Here is a 22,635-nt window from a genome sequence, read left to right on the forward strand (position 1 = left end):
AGGGGTGCCAATATTTTTGGCCATGACTGTATATATTTTCTTAGCTGACTAGAGTCAGGAATTTGTCTAAAGTTGATTGAGGGTCTTTATCCACCATTCGAATAATCCTTTGTTGCAATCTTTGATCAAGTATTTCTCTTTCGTTCACGTCCAAGAAGATGAGCTACAGTGCCATGGGCTATAAATTTCCTCGACAATGTTGTGGAAAATTAAGATCCGTTAATTGATACAGGTGAGTTTAATTACAAATTACAGGAGCATCACAAACTTGAAATGCAATTATTTCTTACAATTTTGAGAAAGTGCCAATAATTTTTTCCAGTCCATTTTTGGTGGAATGTGTCAGATTTGGCTTTTGTTTTTCCACTTTGTGTGTCATACCAATACAAACAGAAGAAATAAACGTGAGAATGACACACACACACACAAAGTATTTGGACTCCCCTCCAAATCATTGCATTCAGGTGTTCCAATCACCTCCATGTCTACATGTGTATAAAATCAAGCACCTAGGCAGGCTGCTTCTACAAACATTTGTGAAAGAATCGGTTGCTCTCAGGAGCTCAGTGAATTCAAGCATGGTACCATCATTGGTTGTCACCTGTGCAATAAGTCCTTCCGTGAAATTTCCTTGCTACTAAATTTTCCACGCTCAACTGTTAGTGGTATTATAGCAAAGTGAAAGCAACTGGGAACAACAGCAATTTAGCCATTAAGAGGTAGGCCATGTAAAATGACAGAGCAGGGTCAGTGCATGCTGCAGCACACAATGCGCAGAAGTCACCAACTGTCTGCAGAGTCAATAGCTAAAGACTTCCAAACTTTGTGTGGCCTTCAGATTAGCACAACAACAGTGCATAGAGAGCTTCATGGAGTGGATTTCCATGGCCGAGCAGCTGCATCCAAGCTTTACATCACCAAGTGCAATGCAAAGCGTCGGATGTAGTGGTGTAAAGTATGCAGCCACTGGACTCTAGAACAGTGGAGACGTGTTCTCTGGAGTGATTAATCAAGCTTCTCTGTCTAGCAGCCTGATGGATGTGTCTGGGTTTGGCGGTTGCCAGGAGACCAGTACTCGCATCACTGTATTGTGCCAAGTGTAAAGTTTGGTGGAGGGGGGATTATGGTGTGGGGTTGTTTTTCAGGGGTTGGGATTGGCCCCCTAGTTCCAGTGAAGGGCACTCTTAAGGCGTTAAGGCGTCAGCATACCAAGACATTTTGGACAATTTCATGCTCTTAACTTTGTGAGAACATTTTGAGGATGGCCCCAAAAAGACTGCCACCAGTGCACAAAGCAAGGTCCATAAAGACATGAATGAGCTTGGGTTGAAGGAACTTTATTGGCCTGCACAGAGGCCTGACCTCAACCCGACAGAACATCTTTGGGATGAATTAGAGCGGAGACTGTGAGCCAGGCGTTCTCGTCCGACATCAGTACCTGACCTCACAAATGCGCTTCTGAAAGAATGGTCAAACATTCCCATAGACACACTCCTGAACCTTTAGGACAGCCTTCCCAGAAGAGTTGAAGCTGTTATAGCAGCAAAGGGTGGGCCAACTCAATATTGAACCCTACGGACTAAGACTGGAATGCCATTAAAGTTTATGTGTGTTTAAAAGCAGGCGTTCCAATACTTTTGGCAACATAGTGTGTGTATATATATATATATATATATATATATATATATATATACACTTTATATTTTGTTCTGCATGAACATATATGTAGCAACCTCTTAGCATAGGATGCTAGGCAAATTAAATTTTTGGCTCCTTCTGTAGTCAAGGGAGTAGTGATTGTGTGCATTGGTCTATTCAGGGTTTCGCAGGCTGGGAGTTTGATTGCATCTCCCTGCCCCTGGACAAATCTTCCTGAGTGTAGGGAGGGAGATTCAAATGACCAATGTGAATATTTTAAATGGCCTAAGCATACCCTGGAGAGGAGTGTCCAGAAAGTGGCTGGTGAGCTGATAAATAGTATGAAGCCCTGGAGAGATTGTAGTCTGTGCAAGCCTGTAGTCTGTGCAGCTGTTCTCTGATGTCTCAGCTGAGGACCTGAAGTGATTTTCCTGAAGAGCTAACTGTAGGACCTCACCATAAAGGGTCAAGTTTGGTGAAGAATTGTCTCCCTCACTGGACCATGTCTGGAGGAAGCTGGAAGATTTGCAACTGTCTTGGGGACTTGTGAGTACTGACCCTGAATTGTGAATTGTGACAGGTGACAAGTGTGCCTTTGGGATGTAAATGTCAGAGGTAGATGTGGACTGAGACATCTATCATAGGGTCACAGAATACTGGCCATTCCACTATGCTCAGCAGAATTCTGGAGTGGGAGCCTAGAGAAGAGTGTCCTCTGTTACTGTACAGCATTTTGGAGTATCTCATGCCCTGATTCCTCCCTTGTTTAAAGTTCTATAAGCAAAAAGACATCCCCTAGACTGAGTTATTGAAGCTGGAGTGCATGGACTGGTGCTTGTGGCGGTGGACAGCCTCTGTAGGGAAGAGACAGCTGCCTCTACAGGGGTAGTGCTACATATATTTACCAGTTTCATATTTAGCATTGATAAAAATGGAGCATATTTACTCTATACAAATCAGTAAATTAATACAGAATATTTCAACTATGAATTGTAAGTACTTATATTCAGTGGATTTGAGAATATGTGCAGAGAACATCAAATAAAATGATGAATTTCTTTTATGATCTATATATACAAACAAATCTTACTATTATATTTGCCTTCACCAGAGAATGAAAGATCCACATAGGTTATTATCTAAACAGAACCACTCAACCTGCTAGATGTTTTAGCCCTGCATATGGTCCTTGAACATTCCAAAGGCTATGTGCTACTTTAATTTCACTTAAGTACTTTGTAGGAAGCACAAGTATAGCAACATGTCAAGTATATTTCTTGTGATGCTCAGTTACACATATAACCATGTTAATTTATAATAGGTTTAAATATTTTACCTTTAATTCATGCAACTTCACAACCTCATGCAATAAAACACCTGTTCAATTGCTTGGTAACACAAATTGCCAATCAGCCAATCACATGGCAGCAACTCAGTGCATTTAAGCATCTAGATGTGGTGAAGATGACTTGCTGAAGTTCAAACTGAGCATGAGAATGGAGAAGAAAGGGGATTTAAGTGACTTTGAACATGACATGGTTGTTGGTGCCAGATGGGCTGGTCTGAGTATTTCAAAACCTGCTGATCTACTGGGATTTCCACATCTAACCATCTCTAGGGTTTACAGAGAATGGTCCGAAAAAGAGGAAATATCCAGTGAGTGGCAGTTGTGTGGACGAAAATGCCTTGTTGATGTCATGGGACAGACTAATGGGCAGACTGGTTCGAGAATATAGAAAGGCAACAGTAACTCAAATAATCACTCATTGCAACCAGGGTATGCAGAATACCATCTCTGAACACATAACACATCGAACCTTGAAGTAGATGAGCTACAGCAACAAAAGACCACACTGGGTACCACTCCTTTAAGCTAAGAACAGGAAACAAAGGCTAAAATTCGCACAGGCTCACCAAAATTGGACAATAGAAGATTGTACAGTGGGGATCGAAAGTTTGGGCACCCCAGCTAAAAATTTGTATTAATGTGCATAAAGAAGCCAAGGAAAGATGGAAAAATCTCCAAAAGGCATCAAATTACAGATTAGACATTCTTATAATATGTCAACAAAAGTTAGATTTTATTTCCATCATTTACACTTTCAAAATAACAGAAAACAAGCGTCTGCAAAAGTTTGGGCACCCTTCAGAGTTAATATCTTGTACTGCCCCCTTTGGCAAGTATCACAGCTTGTAATTGCTTTTTGTAGCCAGCCAAGAGTCTTTCAATTCCTGTTTGAGGTATCTTTGCCCATTCTTCCTTACAAAAGTCTTCCAGTTCTTTGAGATTTCTGGGCTGTCTTTAACGCACTGCTCTTTTAAGGTCTATCCATAGATTTTCAATTATGTTGAGGTCAGGAGATTGTGAAGGCCATGGCAAAACCTTCAGTTTACACCTCCTGATGTAATCTCCCGTGGATTTCGAGGTGTGTTTAGGATCATTATCCATTTGTAGAAGCCATCCTCTCTTTAACTTCAGCTTTTTCACAGATGCATCAAGTTACCATCCAAAATTTGCTGAAATTTTATTGAATCCATTTTTCCTTCTACTCGTGAGATGTTCCCTGTGCCACTGGCTGCAACACAACCCCAATGCATGATTGATCCAACCCCATGCTTAACAGTTGGACAGAGGTTCTTTTCATTAAATTCTGTGCCTCTTCTTCTCCAAACGTACCTTTGCTCATTCCGGCCAAAAAGTTCAATTTTAACCTCATCGGTCCACAGAACTTGTTTCCAAAATGCATCAGGCTTGTCTATATGTTCGTCTGCAAAGTTCAAACGATGATTTTTGTGGTGAGGACGTAGAAGAGGTTTTCTTCTGATGACTCTTCCATGAAGACCATATTTGTACAAGTATCTCTTTATAGTGGAATAGTGTACCACAACTCCAGTGTCTGCCAGATCTTTCTGGAGGGATCGTGCAGTCAAACGTGGGTTTTGAATTGTGTTTCTCACAATCCTGCGAGCTTTTCTGTCTGATATTTTTCTTGGTCTTCCAGATCTTGCTTTAACTTCCACTGTTCCTGATGACTGCCATTTCCTAATTACATTCCGAACAGAGGATATTGACATCTGAAAACGCTTTGCTATCTTCTTATAGCCTTCTCCAGCTTTGTGAGCGTCAACTATTTTCAGTTTCAGTTTTCTAGACAACTGCTTAGAAGAACCCATGGTGCTGATTCTTGGGGCAAGGTCAGATGAGTCTGGGCATTTAAAACCTTTGAGATTGACATAACCTGGTCTTCCCAGACAATGATTGAGAACAATCCATGACACTGGCAGGTCTCAGCTTTGCAAAGGGGGTAGTGCATGCTATAAATTCTGCAGGGTGCCCAAACTTTTGCAGACGCCATTTTTTTGTTTTCTGTTATTTTGAAAGTGTAAATGATGGAAATAAAATCTAACTTTTGTTGACATATTATAAGAATGTCTAATCTGTAATTTGATGCCTTTTGGAGATTTTTCCATCTTTCCTTGGCTTCTTTATGCACATTAATACAAATTTGTAGCTGGGGTGCCCAAACTTTCGATCCCCACTGTACAAACATTGCCTGGTCTGATGAGTCTTGAGTTCAGCTGCGACATTCAGGTGGTAAGGTCAGAATTTGGTGTAAACAACATGAAAACATGGATCCATCCTGCCTTGTATCAACGATTCAGGCTGGTGGTGGTGTAATGGTGTGGGGGATATTTTCTTGGCACACTATGGGTGCCTTAGTACCAATTAAGCATTGTTTAAATGCCATGACCTACCTGAGTATTGTTGCTGACCATGTCCATCCCTTTATGATTACAGTGTACCCATCTTCTGATGGCTACTTCCAGCAAAATAATGCACCGTGTCATAAAGCTAAAATCATCTCCAACTGGTTTCTTGAACATGGCAATGAGTTCACTGTACTCAAATGGCCTCCACAGCCACCAGATCTCAATACAATAGAGCACCTTTGGGATGTGGTGGAACATGAGATTCGCATTATGGAACTGCAGCTGACAAATCTGCGACAACTGTGTGATGCTATCATGTCAATATGGACCAAAATCTCTAAGGAATGTTTCCAACACCTTGGTAAATCTATGCCACAAAGAATTAAGGCAGTTCTGAAGGCAGAAGGGGGTACAACCTAGTACTAACAAGGTGTAGCTGATAAAGTGGCCGGTGAGTGTATGGCCAAACTGGTACATACAGTTCAAAAGTGCTTACAAGTGCTAACAGTCCACAGGGGTGAAGGCAGGGACACAGAAGGTGTAAGGATATGCTGAGCTAACCGTACGCCAAGATGTTATCATTTTGGGTCCTGTGATTCCCATATAGTACAGAGATAAACTGAGCAGAAAGATTGAGAGAAACTCTAAAGTTTCTAAACAGATGGATTTTTAGGTAATACTTAGTTGAAATTGTGGAGGACAACCAACCTAAGAAACAACAAAAATAATAATCAGGGGTGATGTTAGTACCAGTTTTGACATGGTATTGTCAGGGTACTCATCTCCTGCCTTGATCCATCAAGTATTCACTACAGCTTTTCCTATCTAACTTAAGAATTTGGCCTGACAACTCGCTACCCCAACTATAATTTTTAAATCTCAACCGTAATAAGTAGAGAGAAAGTAGTAAGAAAGAAAAATACAATATCTCCATTCATTCCACTTAATAGACCAGCTCTTCACTGTTCAGTTCAGCATGGTGTACATAGAATATGTATTACCATTCTTAAAGTGGTTGTAAAGGCTCAAGGTTTTTTCACCTACATGCATTCTATGCATGAAGGTAAAAAACCTTCTGTGTGCAGCAGCCCCCTCAATAAATAATTTGAGCCCCGAAAAGAGGAGGATCAGGGCTGCTCTGTGCAAAACCACTGCACAGAGCAGGTAAGTATAACATGTTTGTTATTTTAAAAAAAAATCTGCCTTTAATATCACTTTAAGATGTGATAAATACCAATGGAAACCACTAGAAATCAGAAGTAAGAGTTACACAAACAGCTGTATGTTGCCGGATCTTGTCATTCAGCTCTCTACAATACATTCAATGGAATGCAGTAATTTTTTTTATATAGATCAGCTGCTATAATATTATCATAAAATAATGACATTAAATACATAATTCTACTGCTATGTTCTACACTGTTCTTGTTTTAGTTATGTTTGGTCAGAAAGCCCATAGTTATAAGTCAGTTTGAACAATTAAGTCCCTTGCACACGGGGCAAAATTAGCTGTGCTCAATAGAGGACCTGTCTGCTGATCCCCTGCTGATCATAGCAGAGCAGGCTGATGATAGGTCTGTGTCCACTCAGTTAATGCAGAGTGGACACAGACGCAGCCTGCTCTGCTCTATGAGCGGTCGGGTGTAACCAAACCAGCTGTCCATTTACTCCTGACTGACTTCTGAGCTGATCCACCTAGATGGAGGGGAATGAATCCCCTTCTAATTTTTTTTTTTTTTGGCAGATCAGATTGGAGGTAGGCAGGTGTAAATGGACACAAGTCCATTTACACCCGCTGGTCCATAGGAATACATGGACCATTTGATCAGGTCCAACTGAAAAACTGAAAGTCAGACCTGATCAGATCACCCGTATGAAAGCGGCTTTAAAGTCATGCCTATCAAGTTCAGACTATGAAATTCAACTTATGAAAGAAAAACATTAGCGTATTATTTAAAAAAAGAACATTTTTAAACGCATGCAAAAAATAGGAAACCATTAGAAGTGAGAGAAAAATGATTACAGACTATTACAATTTGTTCAGTTATCCCATGCATAATTTTAGGGGCGACCCATAAATTATGTCACACAGTTTTATAAAAAAAAATTGACCATTCATCATATTTTGGCACAAAACTTTGACCCCTTTCCTCCAACAAGAAATCACAACTTTATGAATACCACTTCCAAGGTTGAAACATAGCACGGGGGTCAGAAGTACACATCTCACAGAGAGCAATAATCAGAAGTTTGGGAGATACACAGAGTGGGAAGTCAGGAGTGTGTAATGTAAATGGTATAGGAGTTAGAAGGGCTTTACACAGAGCACAGGAGTCAAAAGAGTATAATGGTTAGTAGACAGAGTATAACAAAAATGTACCTACCTTCCTCCCAAAGTCAAAACCTCCACCAGTACAGATCTCCCCCCTCCTACTAATACAGATTATCTCCCACAACACAGCTCTCCCCCCCCCCTCCCTAGTGCAGCTCTCAGAACTTGGAGGGAAAATGATCTCTGTCTTGTGACTGTGCTCAGGGCTAGAGATTGACCACTAGGACCTAGTACTGCATCCCGATACATTGAAGCACTGGGTATTTTTTTAGTCACATCCACTGGAGAAATGAGGGGGTGCTGTGAATGTGGTTGGGGTGGGCTTTAAAGGATAAGTTCACTTTTTAAAAAAATAATAAATGCACATTTGTTTGCAGGTAAACATTTCCATTAAATATTTTTTGAAGCCTGTAAAGCATGCAGGACTCCAGCAGACTGTCAGTTTAACCTGTGTGCTCATACCTCGTACGAGTAGACAGTTTAACACTGACAGGAAGACCGAATGAACTACCACAGTGCTCCACAGTGCCATAGTAGTTCATTGAGAACTACAAGCTGACATCTGCAAAAGATGTCGGTACTTGTAGTTCATTCATTTACAGAACTCTGTGAAGGAATGACGTGGCCATGTGGGCGGAGCCCCGCACACTGATTTCAAAAACTGGCGAATAGTACTGCTGTCACGGGGGGGGGGGGGGGATCGAGCAGTGGCTGCAGCAGTCGAATAATGTTACATGTTCCACTCTAAAAATGGGTGGAACATGTAACATGTTCCCAAAGGCGAACTTATCCTTTAATCAGGCAGATCTCATAGCTGCCAAAACAGAGCTTGGAGTGTATTGCCTATTTCAGTTTAGGTGTCTTACCTTCCTTGATATAATAATGCACATATATAGTTTATTGTATATACACTCACCAGCCACTTTATTAGGTACACCTTGCTAGAGCCAAGAAAATATTCCCCACACTTGAATTCACTGAGCTCCTGAGAGTGACCCATTCTTTCACAAATGTTTGTAGAAGCAGTCTGCATGCCTAGGTGCTTGATTTTATACACCTGTGGCCATGGAGGGGATTGGAACACCTGAATCCATTGATTTGGCAATATAGTGTGTGTGTACACACACATATACATATATATATATATATATATATATATATATATATATACATACAGATACACACACACACACATCAAGCATTATTAGGTACACCTTGCTAATGCCAAGAAAATATCATCCACACCATAACACCAGCACCACGAGCCTGAACCGTTGATACAAGGGAAGATGGATCCATGATTTCATGTTGTTTATGCCAAATTCTCACCCTACCATCTGAATGTCGCAATAACCAGTCTGCCCATTCTCCTCTGACCCCTGACATTAACAAGTCATTTTTGTCCACAAAACTGCTGCTCACTGGATATTTTCTCTTTTTCGGACCATTCTCTGTAAACCCTAAAGATGGTTGGGCTTGAAAATCCCAGTAGATCAGCAATTTTTTAAATACTCAGACCAGCCTGTCTGGCACCAACAACCATGCCATGTTCAAAGTCACTTAAATCCCCTTTCTTTCCCATGCTGATGCTCGGTTTGCACTTCAGTAAGTCAACTTCACCACGTCTAGATACCTAAATGCATTGAGTTGCTGCCCTGTGATTGGCTGATTAGCAATTTGTGTTACTAAGCAATTGAACAAGTGTACCTAATAAAGTGGCTGGTAAGTGTATATTAAACTATAACTCAAAATGTGCATTTCCCTCCACCATCAGAAAACAAACTAGTGTTAGGCTTCATTCACATGACTGTAAAAATGTTACTGATGTTATTATAGATGTTTTCTAGGAGAAAGGAGTTTCCGATCAGTAAAATACTTGCGTATAGATCCATTTAAATGAGTAAAGACACGTGTGTGTGTACACAATATTTTTATAATTTATTTTTCTCCTTTGTGTAGACTCAATTTACCGACTTAAAAAAAAAGTATATGTTTATACACACAAGCGCATAAAGCATGTTCTTAGATGCAGATTTTTGGATACTCTGCTCTGGATCTGAAAGCAGCTTAAGTTTATGCACCTGTGTGAATGGCTCAATTGAAAACATTGCAACTGCATCCATTATTAAAAAACACTTGTATATGTGTATTTTTACGGCCATGAGAATGAAGCCTACATAGTTTTTTGTTGTTTACAGAATGGAATGTTATATATAACTCTTTGTGTTCGGTGAATAGTTCAGAGAACAGCATTCTCCAAAAGCCACAGAAGCCACTGTCCTTTTCTTGGTGAGAGCAGAGCTATAGTACAATTCTACATGTCATCACATTGGAATTACAAACAGACCTAACCTCGAGCTTCTCTTGGTGACTTCACATATAACACTTTACATGACTACATAATTTCCTATTGAAGAGCAATTAATTACTGCATGCTTCTGTTAGACAAAGAGACATATATACTGTCTGGACCAAGGGTGCAGGTCATTCAGAGTTTCTTCAGATTTATGGGTCCATGTTGTGAGACCTTTTAATGAACTTTGACTAAACTTTGCTCTTGTATGTGTATTGCGGGGAATTCAAGAGCAAACACTAAGGGCATTGTAAAAATTGTTTAATGTAGAAATAATGCCATTTTTAACCTCCTGTCACAGTGCAAACTAGGCAACCATTGGGACATCAAGTTTTAAAAAAGTAAACTATGATTTCCTAATTAATAAAATGTTATTTTTTTCAATTAATTTTGGTTACATACACTACTACTATCACCTATTTGAATAGATATTTTTCAGGATATGCTATCAACAGTGATCAGGTTCAAGAAGAAAATACATTTACACAGTTAATTGTTCCTAAACAATAAAAGTGACAACAATTTGCTAAAGGGTAGAGTATTTTATCAGGCCAAACAAAACTCCTTCCCCATACTTTTTCTTTCAATTGTTTTTCCCAGAACACTGTCTGTGTAATGCAGCATACCCTCTTGGTTTCCTCTCAGCCTCTGCAAGATGCACAGAATGAAGCCAGGTGCCTAGAACGTGTAACTCCAGCAAAAATATGCAGAAGTTACATTATCAGTGGCCACCCTATAGCCAGAAAAATGGATGCAGAATTTGCAGCACAGAAGACATTGGTAATTATAGAGAAATGAAATGAGTCCGTACACTGGAGGTGAGTACAACCAAATTGGTAAATTGGCCATAAAGTGGAAAATTGCTGTTTATTTTTACATGTTATAGCTGCCGCTGCCCCCATGCTACATTTCCATTTTAAATGATTAATATTAACACACTCAAATTGTACATGAAGCTTAGTATTTTTTATGCCAATAATTCACATGGTTCAATACAGGAGTCCAACCACTCTGCCTTCTTACCCTCAAACTCTTAATGTTGTGCTTGGGTCATTAACAATATTCCCAGAAAAGTGAATAAAAACTTAAAGGGTAAGTTCACCTTTCATCAAAAAATATTAAATGCACATTTTTTTGCAGGTAAAAAAATGTGCATTTATTATTTTTTTGTGTTAGGAGCCTGTAAAGCATTGCACCAGCGATCAGCAGATCGCTGGTGCCATCCAGGTTTCCTGCATACTGTCAGTGTATCTGCTTGCTTGAACACCCCGTACTTGCTGACAGGAAGGCTCAATGAACTGAGGACTACAAGCTGACAGCCGCTAAGGATGTCGGGACTTGTAGTCCATTCATTCACAGAACACTGCGAATGAATGATGCAGTCACATGGGCGGAGTCCTGCACAGCCATGCTGTTTTTGAACACTGACAGCAAGTACGGGGAACTTCTCCTCATACTTCCGTCACAGGGAGAGGAGTAGGGGATGGCGGTTGCAGGATCGGGAAAATGTTATATGTTCCACCCTAAAAACGGGTTGAACATGTAACATGTTCCCACAGGTGAACTCATCCTTTAATTCCAGTGCCATGCCATGCAACATTCCTCCACCAGTTTCTCACACACTACAGAACAGTTCTACCTCCTTGAAAAAGCCTTCCATTACCTGTGAAAATCTGTAAGAATGCACAACATCCAGACTAAAACATACCCAAACATGGAAAACTAGCAAAAAAAAGTACTCTTCAAAAACTCAAAATGTTTTTGCACTACCCTTTCTCCTTCACTGCCATGATTCACCACCTTTCGTACATACCTGCATCTGAAGCAACAACATACAGTGATCATCAAACATATACCGGTAATTTAGACATGTGCATTTTGTTTCATTATGATTAGCTTTTCATTTTCACAGATTCTGATGAACATCAATGAATTAATGAATGTCAACGAATCCAAAAATAAAGCTATACTCAAATTAACAAATACATTTGTTTCATTCATATGACATCACATGATATGATAGAAGTATTTCCCCATGGGGAAATGAACTTCAGTTTTCAAATTCCTTTGATAATTGAGATTCGGATAACAAATGGATCTGAATTTCATTCTGTTCATTAATTCGGATGCACATGGTGCCAGTCGATATTGTCCAATTAGCTCAAATCATTTCTCTGGTGGGTTGGACTAGCTTCCAAAAATATAAAATCCTTCCGATTCCAATCCATCCAAATTGATAATATATCAAATATATAGCAATATTCTGGAAAAACTACATTATTCGAATCCACCTGCACCAACGAATATACAAAACAAATGCCAAAGATTCTAAACGAATTCTGAAAACAAAACAGTTCAACATAATGAATATAACAAAACGAAAGTCATCAATGAACCAATGCATCCTAAATGAAATGAAAATTTTCCGTTGTGCGCATGTCTAATATTCATGTTTTGGCCATCTTTTTGGGAGCACAGTCTGATAATAGGCTCCAAAGATAAATTCCTTATTGGTCTAGAATTCATATACTTATTGAGACCTGGAAGACAAATAGTATGTGCATGTGTTCAATTCAATGGGCTGCCCTACTCATGAAAAAAGAGGGGAAAGAAGTCCCCAGCCTTTTTTTTTTTAAATCACGCCACACCACTAAAGTGTAGCGCATTTCTCTGCCGGTCAGGAACCTGCATGATTTTGCACAGATGTGAACCGAGCCTTGATACTTATTTAAACAGTGTCAATATATTTTACAATAAGGCTATTCACATCAGGCCCCACTTCAGAGGAACGTCATACCTATCATTCTACCATGGTCAGCGACATGCAACATACACTCTAAAGCACTGGATCTCAAGTAGTGAGATATGGAATCTTCAGCTTCTTTAAGTCTTCATAACATTTTGTTTTAGAAAATACAAAATCATATTTAAAAAAAAACATTCTTAGTGTTATTTAAAATTAAAACAGTTCATAAGGGGATGCATTTTTTAATACATTTCTGGATTGCTGCTCTAAAGACAATTTAGATAGAATTCAAGAGACCTGCTAACATGTTTTTGAGCTTTGGGTGGAAAATAAAACAAATTGAGTAAACCATGGCGAACATGCAAAGAACACGCTTCAGTCTGGCATGGTGTGAATCATAGTTAAATGTGCATGGCTTTCATACTTTGGTGACTGTGGGTTTACTCTTAACGACTTAAAGTTGATTAAGGTATTTATTTTCAATTAGAATTTCAGGCTTGAGGTAAAGTTTGAAGTCAGGCAGCATATGAATAAAAACTGGTTAGAATTATTTCAAGATTTATAGCTCTTCCACACCAAGTTCAGTACAAGTATATCATAAGGTGATGTCAAATTACTGTGGTATTTGAAAAATAAACAATTTAGTTACTGTTTGCCTTGGTTACCTGGGAAAAATAATTTGGACCCTGTACAATCTACTAGTCAGAAACCAATGGCTCTTGTTATAATGTGCTAGTTTGTAAAACAGAGACATGCTGACATTCATGAGCATTGATGTATAACTGGAGTTGCAAGAATGAGAATGCATGCGTACACACGTGCCATGGTGCACACGCAGATGCATTGGCCCACCCACAATCCTGCTGCCTGGCAGCCTATTTAAACCTGAGACCTGCCTAATATCATTGCTGGATGGCAGTATGGGGACAAGGTCATCTAGGGCAAAACAGTGCCCCCTCCCCCAAGATTTATGAGTATTATGTGTCAGCAAAATTCCTTCCCCCCTCTGCCCCTCATAAAATTGATCACTAATCTGCACACTTACCCCTAAGCATAAATCTCCTTTGCAAGCCAAAATTCTTCGAAAACAAAAAAGTACAGTGCTATTTAACAATAAATCACTAAACAAATACAAAAACAAGTGGATAAATAATTTGCATCAAATACTGTACATCTAAGTAAATTTATATATATATAACGAAAGGCCATAAGTCCAATCTGTTATGTTATGTGTTTTGGCTCCCACAAATGGGCTATGTGCTCATGTGGTACACAGATTACTCCTGTCAAAGGTGCTCCTAATGACAACTCGTTATGTGTATAAAGAACATCTGTTCACAGAATGTCATTCTTCCATTCAAACCTCAGCACCACCATGGGCAAGACCAAAGAGCTGTCAAAGGACATGAGGGATAAGATTGTTGATCTGCGCAAGACTGGAATGGTCTACAAGACCATCAGCAAGAAGCTTAGTGAGAAGAAGACAACTGTTGGTGCAATTATTTGCAAATGGAAGAAATACAAACTAATCATCAGTCGCCCTTGGTCTGCAGCTCCATGCAAGATTTCACCTCATGGGATAAGGATGATTATAAGAAAAGTGAGGGATCAGTCCAGATGTACATGAGCTTTTGAATGATCTCAAGGCAGTTGGGACCACAGTCATAGATTGAAATCCTGCAGCACCCACAAAGTCCCCCTCCTCAAGTAGGCACATGTACAGGCCCATCTGAAGTTTGCCAAAGAACATCTAAATGATTCAGAGAATGATTGGGAGAAAGTTCTGTAGTCAGATGAGACCAAAATTGAGCTTTTTAGCATTAACTCGACTCACCGTGTGTGGAGGAAGAAAAATGGTGACAATGACTCTAAGAACACCCTCCCTACAGGCAAATACAGAGGGGGAAACATTATGCTTTGGGGCTGTTTCTCTGCTAAAGGTACAGGCTGACTTTGCTGCATTGAGGGGCCAATGGATGGGGCCATGTATTGTAAAATAATAGATGAAAACTTCTTCTCTCAGCCAGAACACTGAAGATGGGTCGTGCATGGGACTTCCAGCATAACAATGACCCAAAGTATACCACCAAGGCAACAAAGGAGTGGTTCAAGAAGAAGCACATTAAGGTCATGGAGTGGCTCAGCCAGTCTTCAGACCTTAATCCTACAGAAAATGTATGGAGGGAGCTGAAATTTCAAGTTGCCAAGTGACAACCAAAAAACCTTAAGGTTTTAGAGAAGATCTGTAAAGAAGAGTGGACAAAAATCCCTTCTGAGATGTGTGCAAACCTGGTAACCAACTACAAGAAATGTTTTACCTCTGCTTGCCAACAAGAGCTTCTCCATCAAGTACTAAGTCATGTTTTGCTCGGGGATCAAATACTTATTTTACTCACTGAACTGCAACTCAAGTTATAACATCATGTATTTTTTTTCGGGATTTTTGGTTTATATAGTGTCTCTATCATTTAAAAGACACCTATGATAAAAATTACAGACCATTAATTTCTTTGTAAGTGGGAAGACTTACAAAATCTGCAGGGGATAAAATAATTATTTTCCCCACTGTATATATATATATATATATATATACACACACATATACAGTATTTATATATATATATATATATATATATATACATACATACATACATCTTCTAAAATATGTATGATGCAAATTATTTATCTACTTGCTTAGTCCTTTATTGTTATATAGCGCTGCACTTTGATTTTTATAATCACAACAATATGAATTTATACCCATAGGGTCATCCTTCTATCAGAAAAAAATAACCCTATCCAGTATTAAGTTTGGCAGTGCGATTGGTTCCCCTGACTTCCATTTGTAAAATGAAGTAAATATGCTAGGGTGGAATTCTGGGAAGTTTCCCCACTTGTGACTGGTTGAATCATTCAAAGAATGAGTGGATATAACTTAAAAAATGATCTTCCTATTAATTAATCCAAATCAAATCATTAAAGCTGGAAGAACATCAGCCATTTTCCTGAAATAAATAGGATACGAAAAAAAGAGGAAAGAAATAAGTATAACATTTTTCAAAGTGTAGTGTTCAGTCTACTCCCACACCACTTCAGATGTCTCAAACGTGTAATGTTTAGGAACTTTCTGAATTGTAGCCAGTGTCAATCAACTTTAAATGAAATCTGTTGGATTAGACATGAAAATAACATACATGCAGTTGAAATTAGTTGACAAATCAGTCACAGGCTCAGGGGAGGTGAAAACCCAAACAATTTTCTGGAAGAAATATTTCAGAGTGAAGCCAAATGCAATAAGTAAGTTAGGAATAAAATTTAGAAAAAAATATTAAAAGCTAAGAATATTATAAAATAAAAGTCACAGTTTCAAACATTCAGACAACAAAGCATGGGATAGATGAAGGCATAATTTTAAGTTTTACCTTTAAAATATTGCTGCTACTGTTGCCTTAAATCAGAGTGCTTGTGCATATCCCACCATTTATTACCAGTAGCCATATGCTCTAGCTGACTCTCCCCGAGACAGGAAGTATTATGAAAGTGACCTTACTTCTGGCATCATGCAGGTCTACATTTTAGTGTTGGAGCCTCATGCTCCATCTAGTCTCTATGCTATAACATGCTGTCTATTTTCAGTGGGGTTAATTTACTAAAGGAAAGTAGGCTGTTTACGTTGCATTGGAATTTTTACTTTGCAAGGGAATTTTCTCATAGTTTAGGGAATGTGGCAACAATTCACTTTGCGATAAATATCCAGTTACTTCTTAGGAAAATATCTAAAAGATTATTTTTTAAAAGAGAAGAATTGCCCCAAAAAACAAACATACATACTCATCTAGATTCCTGCAGCACTGATCTGATACTGCAGCTGTTCCGTTGCCGGTTCTACACCGAAAACGAAGTGTTCAAAGACCACTGATTACTCAGTTCTTGGACCTGGACAGGAGCACTGGGCTGTGGAGGGGGAACTCAAGCTTTCAGCAGCGCTGTCAGAGGCTGAGCCAGCTGCTGGTCAAGTATCTGGGTGGATCCCGACAATTCTGTCTGGAACATACAGGGAATCACATGGGTACTGGTTGCCGTTAGAAGGCTGGAATACAACAGGAGTCAAAGCGGATCAATGCAATCAGGAACACTTGGGACACTTGCAAACACCAGGGATCACAACGAATCACTGGAGATACAGTCAAGAAGTAAGTAAGAAACATGGGGGGCTTGAAAACAAGCATGGCTACACGTTGCTTGAATGCCTAGCAACATACAGCTGTGTTCAAAATAATAGCAGTCAGACATTACTAACCTGATCATTCACTGTTTTTGATAGAAATTATATTTCTACATGGCAAATAATTTACTAGCAGGTGTAGTAGAGTAATAGAAATCCAACAGACCCAACAGTCATGACATGCATGCTGCTGATTCTGTGTAGTTGAATCACTAATTGAAAGGGGCATGTTCAAAATAATAGCAGTGTGGAGTTCTATTAGTGAGGTCATTCATTCTTTGAAAAACAGGTGGCAATTATTGCCCTTATTTAAGGAAGGAAGGCAGCAAATGTTGTACATGCTGGTTACAGTGCATTTCTCTCTGAAATTCTGAGGAAAATGGGTCGTTCCAGACATTGTTGAGAAGAACAGCGTATCTTGATTAAAAAGTTGATTGAGGGGAAAACATATAAAGAAGTGCAGAAAATGATAGGCTGCTCAGCTAAAATGATCGCAAATGCTTTAAAATGGCAACCAAAACCTGAAAGACGTGGAAGAAAGCGAAAAACTACCATTCGAATGGATAGAAGAATAGCCAAAATGGCAAGGACTCAGCCAACAATCAGCTCCATGAAGATCAAAGAAGGTCTAAAGTTACCTGTGAGTATTGTTACAATTAGAAGACGCCTATGTGAAGCCAAGCTATCTGCAAGAAGCCCCCGCAAAGTCCCACTGTTTAAAAAAAAGACATGTGCTGAAGAGGTTACAATCTGCCAAAGAGCACATTGACTGGCCTAAAGAGAAATAGCAAAACATTTTGTGGACTGACGAAAGTAAGATTGTTCTTTTTGGATCTAGAGGCCGGAGACAGTTTGTCAGACGACCCCCAAACACTGAATTCAAGCCACAGTACACTGTGAAGACAGTGAAGCATGGTTGTGCAAGCATCATGATATGGGGATGTTTCTCATACTACGGTGTTGGGCCTATTTATCGTATACCAGGGATCATGGATCAGTTTGAATACATCAGAATACTTGAAGAAATCATGCTGCCTTATGCTGAAGAGGAAATGCCCTTGAACTGGGTGTTCCAACAAGACAACGACCCCAAACACACCAGTAAACGTGCAACATCTTGGTTCCAGACCAACAAGATTGACGTTATGGAGTGGCCAGCCCAATCCCCGGATCTTAATCCAATAGAAAACTTGTGGGGTGACATAAAAAATGCAGTTTCTGAGGCAAAACCAAGAAATAGAGAAGAACTATGGAATGTAGTCCAATCATCCTGGGCTGGAATACCTGTTCACAGGTGCCAGAAGTTGGTTGACTCCATGCAACACAGATGTACAGCAGTTCTCAGAAACAGTGCTTATACAACTAAATATTAATTAAGTGATTCAAAGGAACGCAAAATCTTCAAACATTTTTCAGTTTATATAGTGAATGTTTGAGTTTGTAAAGAAGAATACAAACACTGCTATTTTTTTGAACTGTCTAATATTCACTTTTCTTCAATTTTTTTAGAGGAACAGCACAAATTTGATATATTTTTCTTCATATTTTGATTTGGAATAGAATGTGTAGTGTTCCCAATGCATTTGTGTGTATGGAAATAAAAGCTATTAGAAGGATTTTGAGCTTTATTCACTTTTTTCAACACACTGCTATTATTTTGAACACAACTGTATGTACTAGCCCTTTAAAACAGGGCTTGGCCACCAGTTGGCTGAGCGCCAGCAGCCGCTGATTTGTTGCATTGCAACGACCTTGTACAAGCTTGAAGACCCTGAACTGCAGAGTGGAACAGGTGAGTGTGACACACTAAATAACATAGAAGGATTTATTACAGGTACCACAAATCTTCTTACTATGGTCTATTTAGACAGAAGTGAGTCGCTACTCTTACAAATGCCAACTAAATTGCAAATCAGCTACTCAGAACAATTCAGATCTGAATTTGATGCGTTTATACAATTATAATAAACGGTATCTGCTATATGACAGCCTTTTTGTGTTTTACAACTATTATGTGTGTTATAAAAGTAATTTGATTCAATAAAATTTGGAATTGAAGCAAGAATAGTTTCGGGAGGATCGTTATGTGGGCTAGGTGCACACTGTAGCGGGTATGGGAATGCCTGAAAATCGCATATGTTCCCTGATCCACAGGCAAAATACGCTACTCTTTAGCATTAATTCTTAATGGCACCTCCATGCATCAAAAAAATGCAGTGGGTTTTCAGGTGTGCAAAACTGCATGGTGTGGTGCGGGGGGGATTTCTGGTACCGATGGCCTGCAGCTGCATTTTGTAAAAGGGGTCAGGACTTTTATCCCCTACAAGTACAGCAGCCCATTCATTTAGAAAAGGAAGGGGCTGGTAAATGTGGCATATTTACCGAACCCTTCCCCCACTCTCCATCCTGAAAGATCCTGTTGTGTGCTTGTGGATGCCAGTGGTAAGGAGAGGAGGGAAGCCGGCAGCACTGAGGGGATGGGGACACATGGGGGGCCTGGGCAGCAGGGGAAAATGTATGGTGCAAAGGGAGGGTGATGGCTGTTGTGCGGGGGGGAATTACTGGGACCGATAGCATGTGGCTGCATTTTTTAAAAGGGGTCAGGACTTTTATCCCCACAAATACAGCAGCCCATTCAAATTAATGGGCTGCTGTGCCTGCACGGGCCTACCACAGAGTGAACCTAGCCTTAAACTACAGAAAATGTAATATTCTTTTTTATATTTGTAATAATTAAAGTAATTGAACAAACAATTTCAAACACTTCCAGAACAGTAATAATAAGTAAACTATTCATAGAACCATGGACACAAGCAACACACCGATGTGCTAATTAGTTTAAGTCCAATAAGTGTATTTATTAAGTTAAGTTTATTAAATGCTCTCATTACTGTGAAAGATTGATCCCAGAATATAATATGAAGCCTTTTCAGTTATTTAGGCAAAAGCCATTATGACAATTGCAACATTTATATTGACATATGTGTCATGGAGTACAATATGTTATGATAGAAGCAAGTGATAGTGGCATGCTTCTAGCTGAGAGACTGCAAAGAGTGGGCAACATCTGGTGGTGTCACTAAAGGATGGTTTAGTTCAGGACCTGCATCACAATACCTGTCTTAACAGCATTGCTTATTATTCGAACCTTTTCGGCAGCTGCTCAGTGTAGTCCTGTCATCCTGTCCTACAGCACTATCTGACAGAAACGGTGATACCTAGAGCATGTCAAGCAACCAACACAGACTCCTAGACCAACAGAGAAAATAAAAGTACATTCATCTAATGTTTCCTTGTGAAAAATGTCCGCTCAAAATTCATGACCAATTATTACAAACAGTCATATTATTGTGCATATCATTTATAATAATATCAGGAATACTAGTAAAGCAGATTTTACTTTATTCATTGAGTTATCGATGGCTTCAAATTGGTTGCTAAGGGTTACTGCACTTTGCACATCCAATTGCTGTTTGCACTACTTTTTAAAGTATGTTAGTCTGTACACCACATAATCATGCTCATAAAATCCAGGTGGTGGTAAATTATATCAATGCGATCTAAAAAAAAAAAAAAAGGTCCATATCTTCAATAGGGCCAGACTTTTTACATTTTTAAATAAAATTGCAGATGTGGTCTTCAAGAGATTAAAAGTCAAAAGTCATGAATCGTATATTATGTTTTTATAAACTGATTTTCCCTTGGGGATACTTTAAATGTCACCCCTATGAGTGCTGCCCACCCTTAGTCCTCATCCATTGATCTTCACTGTGTGGTCCCTCTCTGAGATGCATATATTTTCCTCTAAAAGTGGATGCTTTGTGCTGCGCATGTGCAGGGCTGCTGTTAGAAACCACGGGGCCCCATACAGCCTACCCGACAGGTCCTCCCCCCCCCAAAAAAAAAATAACACAGTTTATTATGCTTCAGTTATGAATGAACACAGTGAGTGATTGATACTGATCACTCATTATGATCATTTAGAAAAAGAAGGGGCTGGCATATTTACCGAACCCTTCCCCAACTCTCCATCCTGAAGGATCCTGTTGTGTGCTTGTAGCTGCCAGTGGTAAGGAGAGGAGGGAAGCTGGCAGCACTGAGGGGATGGGGACACACAGGGGGGCATTGGCAGCAGAGGAAAATGTATGGTGTAAAGGGGGGGGGGTGATGGCTGAGGTGCGGGGGGGATACCGATACGCTGTATGGTTCTCTCTGAAGCAGCTGAAATCCAGGGGGAGGGAGAGGAGAAGCCGCCAGTTTTCAGCTATTGCAGAGGGATCCATACAGGTCAACAGTTCCAGTAATTGCCCCCCCACTGTGCCAGTCACCTTTCCTGCCCACATACTGTACAATTCACCCAGTTGCCTGGGCCCCCCAGCTGGCCTAGGCCCCGTACAAGAGGACTAGTAGTTCCCCCTTATCCACGGCCCTGCGCACGTGCACAAGACCCCCATTCATTCCTATGAGAAAGCCATGCTTCGATCAGAGTGCCTGCTGAGGCTACCACCCTCTCCACCTATCACTGGTTGCTAAGGACCCTGCTGGCTTTACAGTAGATAGTAGAGAGCAGTGACACTGGCAGTGAGTGGAGTTTGATGGGGAAGCTGGAGGACAAGTTCCTCATCAGGTCCGCTCTCTCCTTGCAATTGACAGCAGTCAGTGGACGGATTCTATAGACAATACAATCTGTCTATTGGCTATTAAATCTTCCCACTGCCTGCTCTCAGTCAGAAGGGGAGTGGACCTATTGGGAAACTAGCATCTCTGAATGTGTGGGAGCTCAGCTGCACTGAGGACCGAGTGTCCATATGAACATCATTGCACCTCAGGATGCAGTACTTGTCCCAAATGTAGCTCCCTGTTTCCAACAGGTGCATGAATCTTTCACCCAGATCCACATTTGTCATGGAGAGGCACAAAGGAATTAGACACTCTTTATGAAGTTCCCTAATTATATATTAATAACTTAAAATTACATTCCAGTCAGATTTCACATTTTAAGACAGAAATATGTATGTAAGACACAGGTAGCCAAATTGCCGAGGATGTTTATTCCACAATGTAAAATCCTCTGGTCTGTCTGTTTCAATGTTTTTATTAAAGGTTTTAAGGCCCTTTCACATGGGCGGACTGATCAGGTACACCTGCATGTTTCCCTCTTTAGAGCAGTACATGTAAATGGATATGTGTTCTTTTACACCCACCTGCATCCGATCCAATCCTATTTGCTAAAAACAGATGGATGGGGATCATTCCCCACCCACCTGGTGGATGGGATGACAGTCAGATGTAAACGGGCAGAAAGTCTGTTTATATCCAACTGCTCCATAGAGAACCATGGGCTGTGTCTGTGTCCATATCTGCTCTGAAGAAGCGGAGCGGACACAGACCTGTCATCCACCTGCTTAGCAGGATCAGTGGACAGATCCCATGCTGAGCAAGTGGATTCACTTGGCGGAGTCCACCCATGTGAAAGGGCCCTAACAGAGAAAGTAGTCATCTTTTGAAGGAAAATACAGGTAATAGTCCCACTACACAGGCAGTAAAAATAACAGAGATGGCACATCGGTAAGGCACTGATGATAGGTGCTACATACATCCATAGGTCAAGTTATATGAGGTAGTAACAG

This window comes from Staurois parvus, unplaced genomic scaffold (assembly GCF_062004578.1).
Source record: "Staurois parvus isolate SC_StPar_1 unplaced genomic scaffold, SC_StPar_1.0 ptg000229l, whole genome shotgun sequence".
NCBI lineage: Eukaryota > Metazoa > Chordata > Amphibia > Anura > Ranidae > Staurois > Staurois parvus.